Genomic DNA, 15,636 nt, shown 5'->3' with positions numbered 1-15,636 from the left:
ACAGTTATATACATGTTATAATTGACAATTCATAACATATGTACAACTTGCTAACGGAAGAGGTTAATACTGTTTAAAAAGAAATAACATTCACCTGTGCACAATCGGCGCAAATGAAATAATCAAATCGGTGCAAATGACAGAAAGAAACTTTTAAAAATCGGCGCAAATGTCGTGCGCCCATACCAATTTTACTTGAGTTGATAACAACATCGATAAACGATTGTAATCAGCAGTTATTTCTAACGTGCAGGGTGTCATAAAGATAACTACTCGATTTTTTGTAGGATGTATTATTTTGTTTCTTTTTTCTTTGGGTTTTGACTTGTTTTGTCTCCGTTTTATTATATGTAATAATCCTAAATGATACAATAAACAGAGAAAATAAATAACTAAACACACATACAGTATGTATTGCAGTTTCTACAAACAAATAACACATCACGTAATTGGAATTTATTATAAACTGTATAACAAAGTAATACCCAAATGGCTAAAGCAGTAAAAAATAAATACATACAAAAAAAAAATCATACAACAGTGAATATATTTTTTTCGTATTCCAAATTTATTTATCATTAAATATGAACACATACAAAACATGGTTTGATCCTCACTATTCAACTGCAAGTTGTTAAATAATAGAGATTTTTTGGCATAACTGACCTATTTGATTTTTTGGCAAAACTGACCTATTTGATCTTTTGGCACACTTCAGGAAAAGTGGGTTTCAATCATAAAGGGATATTCATCTTCAATTTTAAATAATGTTCTATTAAAGCATACGGAAATCTTATTTTAGTTTTTAACTTAACGCCAATTCTCCTTTTGAAGATGATGATCACTAACCCTGGACTCGGTAGATATATCAATATATTGTTTAAGATCCAAATTACTTAATTTTTTAAGTTTAATAAATGTGGCAAGTTAACCCGCGCCAGAGTCTGACTCTTATTGATATTAACAAATTAAAAATGCTTTTCTCTCTTACTTTATTTACGTTTTAAAAAAAAATTGTTCTCCTTATTATTAACAAGTGTTTAATTATTAAAGGTACAACTTCACTCCCTTTAAACTTGAAATGTACCGATACTCTTGTGATGGAAAAGACTATTGCTACTTCAATGGAAGCCGTGTACAATAAGTACTGTGTGGGTAGAACACTTATATTTTTAGAGGAACGTTTCTCTGAAGTTTGCGGAACTATATTAAAGAGTATCGATACTCAGTGAACACAAGGGAGATTAAAAATGTTATGATAAAAAGTACTTTTTAAAGTACCAAACTAATTAAGAACACATATTTAGTTGTTACAAATATAAAAAGCTGTATGCGTATCAATACTGTTGAAGTCAATAAAGAAAGGAAAGATGTTTCGTTACATCTGCACATAAACCAAGATAAGAACATAAAAAATTGGAGAGTATTGATACGCATAGTAATTTCATCGGATACTGGCAAGTTTATCAAAAATATACAGTAACTAATAATTGTTTACAATCTGTATCGTTGCCCTCAAAAGAAAAGCTTCTGTGCTTTTGAGTCAATACATGTTGTATAAAAGGATAAAAAAATACACTTATTTCATCTGTACATCGCTTTTGAAACCATTTGTAACATTGTATAAGAGTTTCTTAACTATTTCAAACACAAATATATACACACAGAAGATTTTTACGAAAATGGGAATACATATGCGTATTGTTGTGAATGTATTTATTCTACATTGACTAGAGGTACAGGGGGGAGGTGAGATCTAAAAAAAAACATGTTAAACCGCGCCGCATTTTTGCGCCTGTCCCAAGTCGGGAGCCTCTGACCTTTGTTAGTCTTTTATGTTTTTTTTAATTCATTTATATGGTTAGTACGACGTCCATTTTCTCTGAACTAGTACACATTTTTGTTCAGGGGCCAGCTGAGGCGTGACTCCGGGTGAGGGATTTTCTCCTTGTGTTGAAGACTCATCACTGGCCTTCGGCTATTTCTGTTCTTTGGTTTGGTTGTTGTTTCTTTTGACATATTTCCCATTTCCATTATCAATCTAATGTAGACTATTTTCCCTGTTTCATTTTCAATGTTACAATTTTATCAACTCTTAATAGTATACAAGCTGTATTACATATTTCACCAATGAGACACACTACACATAAGGTGATTCGTTATTGATTAGTTTACTTAGTTTGTAACTTTCACCATATCAATTAATGTTTTCTTACAGGCAAATTTCAGAGTCTTTATAAACACCATTAACATAATATCATAACAAAATAGTTTTCTAAAAATGTGCTATTACTCATTTAGCTGAACATCAGATTTCACAACACTTATTATCACAAATATAATGCTAAGCCGGCAACCTTAATGCTGTTTTGATCGACCAAAATAATAAGTCGCAATAATATAAAGTATAATATCGTTGTTCGGTGAATGTCGTTGATACTGAATTTTCTTCTCAAGCATTTGATTTGAAGAGATATTTTCACTTTTCCTTTCGAATCCACTATGACAGTATAAGAGGTTCATTGACTACTGGCAGTGGTTCGTTATTGTTCTCAGCCTGTTTCGTCCATATGCACTTTAAATTACTTTTATCGTCCAAACAAGACATTTCACGTGGTTTACGATGCTTTACGGTATTCCACACCAGTACCATTACGATCAAAATAAGCAACACAATAATTATGACAACCATTGCAATATGGTGTCCTTTTATGGTGGTTTTGTTGATAACAATGTGGTCTGAAACATAAGCAGAGAAACATGTCAAATGTCATAAATACGCAATTTGAACGTATACACGGTCATTGAACAAGATGTATGTGTGTTGAATATTGTTTTTTTTTTTATATTACAGAAGGATGACGTGATGATAATTTCGCCATATTGTCTTACATTTGATAAACATTGTTGAACGTTTGTTCAGATCGACATGTGCTACGCTTTAGTCGTTAGTTCTTCGGAATCGGCATTTACGGTTTTTTGTTTGTGCCTTCAAATATTGCAAACCTTCCGTAACACCTGCTGATTGTTGAAGACCGGATATCTTCTAGAACAGATATCTTCTGATGTTTTTCCTCTTGTGTTGCTTTCTACTACACATATGTTATAAAGATATTGATTTGATATTAATGATTAAGCAGCAATATTTGTTTTAATAAAAAAGCTTGATACATGTAAGTGGTGTTTTTTTGAATATGATAAAGGTAATCCTTCTTGAAAAAGACTGACATACAAAGGGAATTAACTGTTCTGAATTCGTGATTCATTTAGTTATATCCATAACTAGTTTCATATTTTAGTGGAGGGTGATACTCAACAGTTCATTTTTAATACCATTTTTTACTCTTAAATGTGATTCTTCGTTTTTTCTCATATTTAAATTACAAATACAGAACCATAGCCAAAATAAGGTGAAAAAAGTATTCGGGTCTGGCTTTTTTATGGGAAAAAAAAACATAAATTCATTGTTGAAACACTGTATTATTTGATTTAAGAATTGAATGTTTCTTTTTTTAAAGTTTATTAGGGTGTATTAGCGTTGACCGAAGTACATTTTGTGCGAAAGCGCTTCATTCTAAAAATGTGAGCACAGTACTTTTTTTGCTAGTACCATGAAAACACGATTTCTATAAAGTTTTTCTTTAACTTATTTACCTGTACACTTTATTGTGGATGCTTGTGTCATAATGGAAATTGCATTTCATAATAATTACATTGCATGTATGTTTCACTATGATACGTTATTTTGATTGGCTAACAGCAATCTCGCGTCATTCTAAAATTAACATTCATTACACAATGAAATGTAACATGCATGATGACACGAGGTCCCACAATAAAGTGCACAGGTAAATTAAAGAAAAACTTGATAGAAATCGTGTTTTCATGATCCTAGCTATAAAATGTAATTATAAGTATTGAATCCTTCTTTTTGTAATTTCATAGGGTTGTAAAAGCGTTGACCGTGCGCACATTTTTAGAATGAAGCGCTTCCGCGCTTCATACAAAATGTACTTCGGTCAACGCTTTTACACCCCAATGAATTTACAAAAAGAAGCATTCAATTCTTAATTGAAATTAAGGTTGATTTCAGAATGACGCGAGATTGATGTTAGCCAATCATAATAACGTATTATGATGAAACATACATGCATGTCATGTAATTATATTTATACTGCAACTAGTTGTGTTTATTTCCTAATTATAGTAACACAGCTTTATTTTGTGCAATGTCAATTTCATCATGGAACACTTTTTCCAAAATCAGGGGTTCATTAAGGGATGCTAATAAGTTTGAAATTTGTGTAACAATTTAAATAGCTATCAATGTTTTAACTCAAGTTGCAGTTTCTCAGCCTCATACAAAAAAAATTATATTTTTCTGACATTGACCTACTATTGTATATAAAGATGAACAATGAATACAGAATTGGACTGTGTTAAGCAAAATTTGCAAAAAATTATTTTCTTATGTATATTTTTTAACTAATGATGTACTAATGAGATTTCTTTTTTAAGATTCTAAATGATTTCTGAAGCATTTTGCAATAAAAATATCCAAAAATGTTACTATTGACCATTTATGTGTCCGCTTCGTCAATCGCCTGGTACTCCACCTTACGCAAATCAGATTAAAGTCGGAAACATTACCTAATTTATGAATTCCCAAGAATGGTTTCATATTAAACCAAACATATTTTGCCAGGGCTTTACTTTTAATAAAGTTCATATATACACCAAAAGTCGATTTTTGAGTTGGTATGTACTGCTTGTGTAGTACAAGAGAATAAAAGTGGGACGAAAGATACCAGAGGGACAGTCAAACTCATAGATCGAAAACAAACTGACAACGCCATGGCCAAAAATAAAAAGACAAACAGACAAATAATAGTACAGATGACACAACAATAATTTAGGGCAATAAACCAGATAAAGTTAAAAAACAAATCCTACATTATTTCTGGCATTCTTCTAAATCGACAGTGAGTAAACTCATTCTTTGGAATGGAATTTTACGTTTTCAGTTTTAAAGCATTTTAAATTTAATGATTCTTTATTAGATGAGTACAAACTTTGAAAAGCGATCTTCATACAAGTGGACAATGGTTGGATATCAGATGGACCAATTAAAATTCATGTCATATACTTTGGACACTGAAAAGAGGACTATGGAAAACTTAAGCGGGAAAACAAATTTAAATGATAAATAAATTATTTTGTTTTTCTGTGACAGACAAGAAATCTGACTATTTTCGGAAACATTTTCATATTTGAAACAAAAATTGTCCCCTTTTTCACTTTTATATGTACTGCTTTTGTAGTTCACGAGAACTATTAGAAAGAAAGAAAGAACCGTTGTTAAAAAAAGGATAAAGAAATTCGATCATTTGTTCATTTCATAGTTTTAGAAGATAAATATATGTGGATGAAAACTGTAAATACTAGTAAAAGATAGTGAATGGGGATTACAAATTATGCCTCCACAATATTTCGGTACTTTTGAGACAGACAGTCTAGCGTTTCAAACAAACAGTTGAATTTTATGGACATTGAAAGACCAGGGGGTCTCACCCTCATTTAAGCGGTCTCAGGTAGGTTTTCACTATATATTTCTTTTTTTGGCTTTCCATAAATATTTCTATTTATATTTCTAAATTTTTCTAGAGTTATCGGGTTTTCGTTTTGTTTTAAGAAATATCATATACAAAATTACATCTTTGAGGTCGTTTTATTGATAAAAATCTATATTACATGAAGACAAATATGCAACTTACAAAAGGGTTTATATATTCGACGAGAATTTACGACAGCTTGAAGGGGACATTTAAAGATTTTTTACGTATCTTATCAGTCCTCTTAACTATGAAAATCATGCGTTTAATGTTATCAAGTATTTATTTTTTTTATGATTTTCAACGAAATTTGAATATCGAACCGACTTCTAGCAACCGGTTGGATATTGAATATCGAATATCGAATAACGAACCGGCTGCTAACTTCACATACATATTTTTATTTCCAATTTTCCACCTGAATAAAAGTTTCTTTGCACTATGTAGAATTACTGTACCAACAAGAATGTGTCCATAGTACACGGATGCTCCACTCGCACTATCATTCTCTATGTTCAGTGGACCGTGACATTGGGGTCAAAACTCTAAATTCGCATTAAAATTAGAAAGATCATAGCATAGGAAACATGTGTACTAAGTTTCAAGTTGATTGGACTTCAACTTCATCAAAAACTACCTTGACCAAAAACTTTAACCTGAACCGGGACAGACGGACGGACGGACGGACGAACGAACGAACAAACGAACGGACGCACCGACCAGAAAACATAATGCCTATAAATGAGGCATAAAAACTGTTTTTTGTAAACTTGGACTCCCGAAGTATTTTTTTACTTTCCCTTTAAAGAATTATATTACTAAATTACTATTCGTGGACATGTTTTACCTAATTCAATATCGGTTGTTATCACCCACAAATCAATTCACAGAGTCAAATTCAAATTATAGAATTTCAGCCTACATGACAGTGTTGTATCAGTTAAATTAACAGTAAACCCCACTAACCCATGTTACGTGTATACCTTTGCACGTGGAAACATTCTGATGATATACTGCATAATTTCGAGAATCAACTTCACAAGTAACAATTAGAATTCCGTCACAGTTATTTGGCTTAGTTTTCTGTAATGTATGCTTTAAGTTAATACTTTCTTTGAAAACTTTGTTCCTTCCGAATCTTCGTTCATCAAACGTGGAAAGTGTGCTTGAATTGCTGGTGAGATTCACTTGTATGACACGATCCTAAAAAAAATAATATGTTAAGACATGTCAAGATGTTTTTTAAATTTTATAAGGATAAGGTCTCCTTTGGGCTTTAATTTTATGAGTGTTAGTACTTTTGATTAATATAAGTCAAGAAAAGCGATTCGGACGCAACACTTTTATAAGGTGTTATTTTCATTGTTCTAGCACTGGACCAATACTACAGTCGGAGCTAGAACTTAGATGAATTGTAACTATAATCTCAGTCACCTTTCGAATGCAATCTTTACGTTGTTAAGTAGATATAAATCCTTGTCTCTTATTTTTGTTTGGTACAAGCGTTCCTGAAAAGATAAATTCAGAAAGAGCGCAACAATTTTTTATCGCTTTCCCTTTTTTTAAGAATGTGACTTAAGTTTCATTATATTTTGTATACAATTTGCATCAGTCATAAAAATAAAATCATAACGTCAATGTTATGTCAATATGACCTTTTTATAAAGTAGCTCTTCAATAATAGAGTGCAATTAATATTAACAAGGTATATAAGATTAAATTGTGTGCTGAGTCATTTTTTTTAGACTACAAATTAGCATTAACAACATGATAGACATACAATGTCTAACATTTATTTTACCTGGTACTGAATGAAACATGAAGTTGGTAATGGATTGACTTCTATAACAACGTCAACAACATATTCTTCTGCCGTTTGAAAATTGGAATTTTCAACAACACGTGGTGGATCTAGAAAAAAAAATTACAAAATAAATGATAAAATAAACAAAATGACACAAAAAAAAAATGTTTTTTTTCTGTATACTAGTAACATATACTAGAAGATGCCCGCGAAATCGCGGTACAATTGGGCAAGTGTTGAAACAAAGAGTTTTTAAATTTAGCGGGCAGTACGTCCACTGAGCATGCGCGAAAGCGTACAAGACACGGACCGATAACGGTCTCCGAATTGGGATATTTTCTCAAAAATTGTCGTTTTCTGTAGAAAAAAGATTGTTTCAAAGACAAATTTAGGAAGTACAAAACACTACATTTATACGTCATATCACAAATATTTCTGACTTTGTATGGTTTCAGAGGAGTTGCGGCTCAATGAAATCGGTCTCTTCCTTTAGTAGTTTAGAAGATGAGTTAAACACTAATTGCAAAAAAATCGTCTTTCACAAAATATATAATTTATAAAAAATCTATTTGAATTTTGCACGCAATATCGGAAAATTATTATTGGGAAAAGGGCATTTCGGCCAATTGTTGCCCGGACAATATTAAATGTTAACAATAGAGTTCAAATTAATACATAGTACATGGAATACATAAAAAAGACAAGGCCTTGTGGTCATAAAACTTTAGAGCAAGATTTTCGTATTCAGACTCAGAAATCAACCAATCAAAATCATGGATTTGGTTTTTCGAGCACAAATTTTGTACTCCGAGAACTGAGTAAAGTTTTATGACCGAGAGCCAAGACTTTACGTATCGTGACGTCGCACTTAGGTCCAACAGGAATATACGTAAGATTTTATACAATTTAATCGGTCGAAACTTTTGCTGCAGCCAATTCATTATAAAAAGGTTTTAAGGGAAATTAATAATAATAATAAGAAAATTTTTGTAATATTAAAGACTAAGAGTTAGGTTATTATAGTAATAATCATAAAGGATTGGAACTCATAAAAGATAATAGATTATAATTTAGTACATTTGCAACAGATGCGCGTTTTTCTACATACAAAAGACCCACCGGCGGTGCTCCAAACAATAATTTAACAACACCAAATGAAAACTACGTCATAGAGCAATGCAAAATCGGTCTAAAGCAGCTGGCGAAGGAACATCTATGCCTAGGAAAGAATATATTCAATTTTATAACATTTCTTTTATAGATGATCACATCAATGGTATAACACTTTGCTGGTGGTAACCATTGGGAAGAACCACTTTGGTGTTTGTATGATATTAACTTTTCAGTAAATAGTAATGACCATATATGTATTGAATACTTACATGTATAATTAAAATGTTCCACATCTAGACTGTTTGTATACTGATGCAATCCACAAGCGCAGGTATATTTACAGTTGACGTCATCAAAGGTGAAATTTTTAATCCGAAGACCAAAACTCCGACCAGAATCTTCAGAAATCATTTCATATTTAGAAGGATTTGTAGAAAAATTATTGTAGCACAGGATATCATAGGACGGACCTCCGATCCATCTCTTTAAGGAGTTATCACATACATTTCCATTGCAAGTCAAAATAACATCTTCACCAAATACAATATGTTTTATGTTCCAGTGAACTTAAACAAAATAGATGTAATTACATTTAAAACAAATATCAGGGTTTCAATTGTATGATCTAACTATGATGATTTGTACGCATGTGTCCAGTAATTACTAATGATGATTCACAAACATTTATTTTTTTTTTATTAGAGAGGAATTAGTTGTCAAATTCCTGTTCACCAATTTGACCTCAATTCGTATTCTTTTTTTGTAGCATACTAAAACTGTTATCCAAATTACAAAATGTACAAAAAGAAACAATAAACAATGCATGCATGCATGGGTTCACTATAATATATCAGCAATTTATGCGTATTGTATTTAAGACCCGACGACTTCTAATTATCCATTAAATGACCGTAGAAGACTGCCGACGATCAACTTACCCTTTATATAAACATATAAATACATATAAATAGATAGCGATCGCGTACAATCGGAATTTCCTTTATATGTATGTTTTATCTTATGTTGAAGGTTTAGATATAGGTAAACCATCGTGTTACTTGTATAAGAATGATCTTTTGTGAGCCGGGTGAGTCAAAAAAACGATTATTCCTAGTGTCACCCTTGTCATGTGCAAGTCTGTCGATAACTATATTTTAGCATTGCACAAGGTCACATTTTCTCTGACTTTTAGTAACGCCTTTACACTAAATCTATTGGGTGTTGGATGTGTACTGATTGATTTTTAAGTCTTAGACACATGGTTGTTTTATTAGTTGTTATTAGCTTTGAACTGGCTGTCAATAACTACGAGTACTCTCAGATCTGTAATTTGTGTCTTTAATTTTGTGATGGATTTTTGAATACCCTGCTACGTCCGGTCGTTTTGTTAGATATTTTTTTGGCTTTGTATCGATTTGATGAGTTAAGCCCTTTTCTACTGATTTGTACAGTTCTAAATATTCGTTCTAATGCAAGGAAAGGGTTAGCTACAACAAACATGTTTAACCCCGTAACATTCTTTTTGCGACTATACGTATCACAAATCAGGAGCCTTGATTTCAGTTGAAGTTTTATATTTTTCATGTCGGAGCCTTACAAAAACGAGTCGATTATGCAGTATTGGTTTTTCTTATTGTTGAGGTCATACGGTTGATTATAAATGCTTACATCCACTTCATTACAATTTTGGTGGAAATTTGTCTCATTGCCTCATACCACGTCTTCTAATTTACAATTAGTAGCTAATGCTACTTTGGAGTAGGGGTTGTCGCCCCTTCTCCAGGTAGAGATACTCAGAAACTAGAAAATTATTTTTATTGTACAGAATTTGTAGTTGGTGTGGTTTTTTTCTAGGCCATTATGCATATGTTTCATATCAAATTCCAAAAACCACTTAACATTGAACCTGTTTATTTATGAATCTATTCAGTTAGATATGAATGATTGTGCTGTTCTATTTAGTATGATTTAGGACACCATGATTGGATTCATAAAATATGTCTATGTTCATATCATGTTTCACTTGTAAATGTTGGCAACCTTTCTTGCTAATGAATGCACATACTGAGCACCACACACTGAAAATATGAATACGGAATTAAACGAGTTGAATGATTGTCAAGACAATGGGCTTATTTAGATGAAATTAAACCAAACTGAATGCTAATAACGAAATATAATTGTTTGTATATTCCGCATTTATAAATGTGTGCAACAAGAAAAAATCATATTCTATTTTGTTTTTGTCGAATTTGAAGCTTATTCCCCTTTAAGCTAGCATGATTTGTTTGGCTGTAATTGATTAGTAACAACTGATCACGGATATGTTCTAATTGTCCGTACCGTAATGCAGCCCTCATTTACCGCAAGCGAATTATTTGGTACAAGACAACTGATGCCATTATTACTGAAGCAGAACTTCTCCTGGAGCACCAAGGTACATGCATATATCCCCGTTTTTGTTGGGGTTCGTGTTGCCCAGTCTCATGGTTTTCTATGTGATATTTTGTTACTGTGTGTTGTTTGTCCTTTCGTCGTTACAAATATTGGCCCCTATGTTGTCAGTTTGAATTCGAACTATAATGTTTGATTGCCCCTTCGGTATATCGTCTTTATTTTGTTATTTTTTTCATTAGCATTATTGTACGTATTTTGAATATCATCGGTTGTATTGAGCAATTTGCACAGCCTATCAAGAACTGACCATCTAAATATCGTTTGCGATTATATTTGTTGTTGTGGTACGTTCTCATTTAAGTACACCCATTATATCCTATATGTCCTTATACTCATAATTATGACTATATACGACTTTTCTTTTTTTTCATGAATAATGCACCTACAATTTGCAGTTAAAGAAGTAGGAACATATCTTAGCTGCGAAAACGTAGCTCTTAAGGTCCTTTTGATGATTTTGATATTTGCGGACCATGGCAAAAAAAAATTCAAAGGACAATAGAGCTACGTTTTCGCAGCTAGAACATATCTGTACCTGTCCTAAGTCAGAAAATTCGTTTGTCTTGTGTTATATCTACAGGTTTATTATTTTGGGGAATTTGGTTTAGGAGTTTTTGCAATTAAAACCGGTATCATAAACATGGACAAACAAGTGTTTGAGTAATCTATGTTCGAAATGCTATAACAAAAATCCCTGTAATCAAGTTGATTTTCTGTAAAAACTTGTCTTAATTTGCGTTAAAATCACAATTTTTCATTACATACAATGCAACAATGAATATTGTTGCTGTGAAACGCGTTTCCCTTTGGTATATGGGATATGGATAAAATGCCACGTTTCTTTTTTCAGTATGTTTGCTCTGTTGATATCATTGCAATTGACAAAAGATCGTAATACAAAGGAATATAGCAGGGGTGATAAACCTTAAAATAAATATAACCAAACTGGATTTAAAAAAATAAAGTAATACAAAAAAAGTGAATAATACGGTAAAGGAAATAGGTGAATACTATACGGTAAAGATTAGATACTTACATGACAAAGAAACTGAAAGTACATGTACAAGAAGCTGTATGCTCATATATAAATAAATTCGTTCATGGAGATTCATAGCGTGTGTTGTCCTACAAAATATGTTCATATATTAAAAACAGTAGATACACGTCGGGCTTTCTTTAAAAGCATTACAGTATAATTGTTGGGTATATTGGCGCTTTTCAGCAGAATTTAAAAATTTTTGTGAATATAAATGTCTCAGTTATCCAGAGTATAAATTTAATACGTTTTTTTTCAAAGAATCATGCAAAATTTCTTTGAAAAACTACCGTTAACAGGCGCGTGCAGTTATCTATGATAATTATGTAATCGGATGCTGATAAATGTATGACATGTTATAACTTTCAACTCGTCGTACACATAGATCTCATTTTGATGTGTTAATTGTTCTCTCTCTCTCTCCCTGTGTTTTCTATCCCGTGTCTTCATATTTGTTCTTTCACCTTTAATGGTAAGACACACAATTTAGTTTCGAGGTAAATAAATTAGATATGATAATTATATGTAAGTTGTTAACATTCCAAAACGTGTCATTCCCCTCCGACATGCACAGGAAACGTAACTGAAAACCCTAACGTACAATCGTGCACATATTTGAGAATGCTCATACGTGGTCAACTTTATGAATGACGATTCCGTTATCATGCTCGTTTGAAAACATATCCAGACAAGTAGATTTAATGTGACCTTATTCCTGAATAAATTAACTGTTTGGGCAATATCGTTTTAGTAATTCAGTGAAAGAACATCATTCATATAGCGGAAAGTGAGTTAATGAAAAAAGAGAGATATACATGTAGGTATCACTCAACACTGCAGCCTGTGCAAAAGATATTAATAACGTGAATTTAGTTAAACACATTTGAGAATAATAAAACATAAATGAAGTTACTTACTGATTTATTTGTCCAAAATTCAAAATATTGTTCTGTTATAATTAAAAAAAAAAAGCTTTATACTATTAAACACAATTAAGACACAAAGCAATCTTACAAGTCATACACTGAATAGTGGCTTTCCGAATAGAGTAGACGTTCACAGAAACTTTAACATTACTTATAAAATATGAACGCCAAATGATACTTTTTTTCAGGTGCAACGCCATAAAGCAAAACACGAAACAATCAGTTATTCTGCATGGTTAAAATAATATGAAGTTAGTTTTCAAAGGAACATTATCATTTTACCATGATTGTTAAAGATTTCCTGTTTATTTAGTTAGTGTTGTGACTTAGGAATTAAGGACAGAAAGGTTAAAATTTCTGTTCAATATAAAAGTAAGAAGATTTGGTATAATTGCCAATGAGACAACTCTCCACAAGAGACCAAATGCCATAAAAGTTAACAACTATAGGTCTCCTTCGGCCTTCAACAATGAGCAAAACCCATAGCTTATAGTAAGCTATAAAAGGCCTCGAAATGACAACTGTAAAACAATTCAAACGAGAAAACGACTTGATTTTAGTACAAGATAATGAATAAAAAATAATAAATATGATGCTAGTATACAGCAATAAACGACAACCTTTAAATTACAGACATCTGACTTGGGACAGGCACATACAGAATGTGGCGGGGTTAAACTAGTTTTAAGGCGCCAACCTAAGACTGATGCAGGTGACACATTTAGGAATGGTTGTGTCTCAAAAACAAACAGAGCAGATACATTTATATGCATATGTCTCTGAGTAATGGACAAATTTTTAGGGTATTGCGAGTTTGTGAAATAAGAAATTGCTTCTCCGTCTCTCAAAGAGGAACAACATCTTAGATAATACATTTCAGTTGTTTGTTAGTGTTTTGCCTCACGCTAATGATCGTGATGAGCAGCTAATCTAGATGTTGGGCATATGTAGGAATATTTGTTCGTGTAGTTATGTGCCACATAGCAATTTAATTTAAATTTAGTTGAAGTTCCTGTGTTTCTCAAGTGTAAACGACAATGCTTGTCAGGATTCATGTAATGTTAATCATGACGCCATAAAAACAGCTCATTCGTAAATTTTCAAACATTAATATGCATTTCTTATATGTTATGATGCATTGCGATAATTGCAATTTAATATCTTCAGAAAATTAAGCTAGAAATAGGTGAAATTAAAAGACCTCATTGAAAACACTCCTTCCGGTAAGGACCTTTTAAAACTTCCACTTTCACCACTCAACATATAAAGTTTATATTGTGATAATGGTTCTAGAGCAATGAAACAGAACCTAATATTTTGGAACAATCCCTGTAGAATATTTGATGTATGGCATGTCCCTTTGAAAATTATTGCTAACACGTCTTCTGTTATAATTTCACATCTTTTAGATTTAGTGTGTCCGGAAGGCTTTTCTGGATTTAACATTATCAAGACATTTGAAAGCTATTTATGTGTAACTTCCAAAAGACCAAAACGGATATCCACAGGATATTTAAACCATCTTTGGGTTAGTTTTGTCAGGAGGGGTATCGATCTGATGAGTCCAGCCATCTCCAACTGATTTTGACAGTTGGTACTTATATTGTGTTGTTGAACGCCAGCATTTATGTGTAAAATGTAACTAGCACCCAGTAACTGCGAGTATTCCTTAGACCGGAACTTTGGGTCATTTTTGCTTTTATGTAAGTTATTTATTTTTTGTTTTTTTTTTGTCGATCTGATGAGTCAAACCAAGTCCAATTATTTTTTTACAGTTTGTTCTCATGGTATACTGTTATACCAATTTCAAAAGTTAGGGAGACGGTTGATCATTAGGGGGAAGTTTTGTTCGAACTCAACCATATTTAAGTCCGCCACATATATGTTTTTTTTTTTTCGTTTGAAATGTTTCACATTTTGTCATGTCGACTTTTTTTGTTTTTTTGTTTTGTTTATAGTTTTCTATATACTGTATGTTTTTTGCTCATTGTTGAATGCTGTATGGTGGCTTATCGCTGCTGAAATCCGAGTTGTTTAATGCTGGATAGATGTGAATGTGGCAATCATACCACATCTTCTTATTTCACATCAACACTGCTATATTATGTCTGCCAGTGCTAAGTCAGAAGCCTGTAATTCAGTGGTTGTCGTTGGTTGATGTCTGTCAGACTCGCTTTTCGTTTATTGCTTCAGGATAAATCAGGCTGTTGGTTTTTCTCCTTTGAATTATTTTACACTTGGTCATGAAATAGGAAATAGGTGCTAGGCTTTGGTTTCAGTTAGTAAATAAATCAAAATCCCGAAACAATTAAAGAGGACAAGATCCATATTCATCGATATTTCCCTTAAACGCAATTTCCTGGTGGATTTTTCATCTGTATATCCTTGATTTTAAAGCTCACCGCAGATCTTAACAAAATTCTACAGGACTGATTTTGATTTGTGCTAATATGTAGGTGATTTTGATATTTTTTGGTTGATACTGAAAACTTTAAATCTTTGTAAAAGTATTTACATTGCCAAAGACAAGCTTGGTAGGTTGTTTTTGACACAAATCCCAACAGTCAAACAAAATAGCAGTTTTCATCTTAAAGTCAGAGCGAGGCCGCAGCTATTTGAAAATAACATGTTGAGAAAGCTAAACAACATCAACATTGTAACCACATACTGAAATAATGCATATATTCG

At 32.2% G+C, this 15,636-nt stretch overlaps 1 long non-coding RNA gene across 1 annotated transcript; it reads right to left on the bottom strand.

The window, feature by feature from the left end:
- Positions 1-517: 517 nt before the first annotated feature.
- LOC127703796 (uncharacterized) lies at positions 518-9,047 on the bottom strand. Its single transcript, XR_007983047.1, has 4 exons — positions 8,799-9,047; positions 7,414-7,523; positions 6,596-6,815; positions 518-2,739 (listed from the first exon to the last, which is right to left on the bottom strand). It is a non-coding gene; the product is annotated as an uncharacterized LOC127703796 (long non-coding RNA).
- Positions 9,048-15,636: the final 6,589 nt, after the last annotated feature.

Source organism: Mytilus californianus, unplaced genomic scaffold (genome assembly GCF_021869535.1).
Source record: "Mytilus californianus isolate M0D057914Y unplaced genomic scaffold, xbMytCali1.0.p SCAF_51, whole genome shotgun sequence".
Classification (NCBI taxonomy): Eukaryota; Metazoa; Mollusca; class Bivalvia; order Mytilida; family Mytilidae; genus Mytilus; species Mytilus californianus.
The sequence above is the reverse complement of the archived record's forward strand: the minus strand, read 5'-3'. Positions and strand labels throughout refer to the sequence as shown.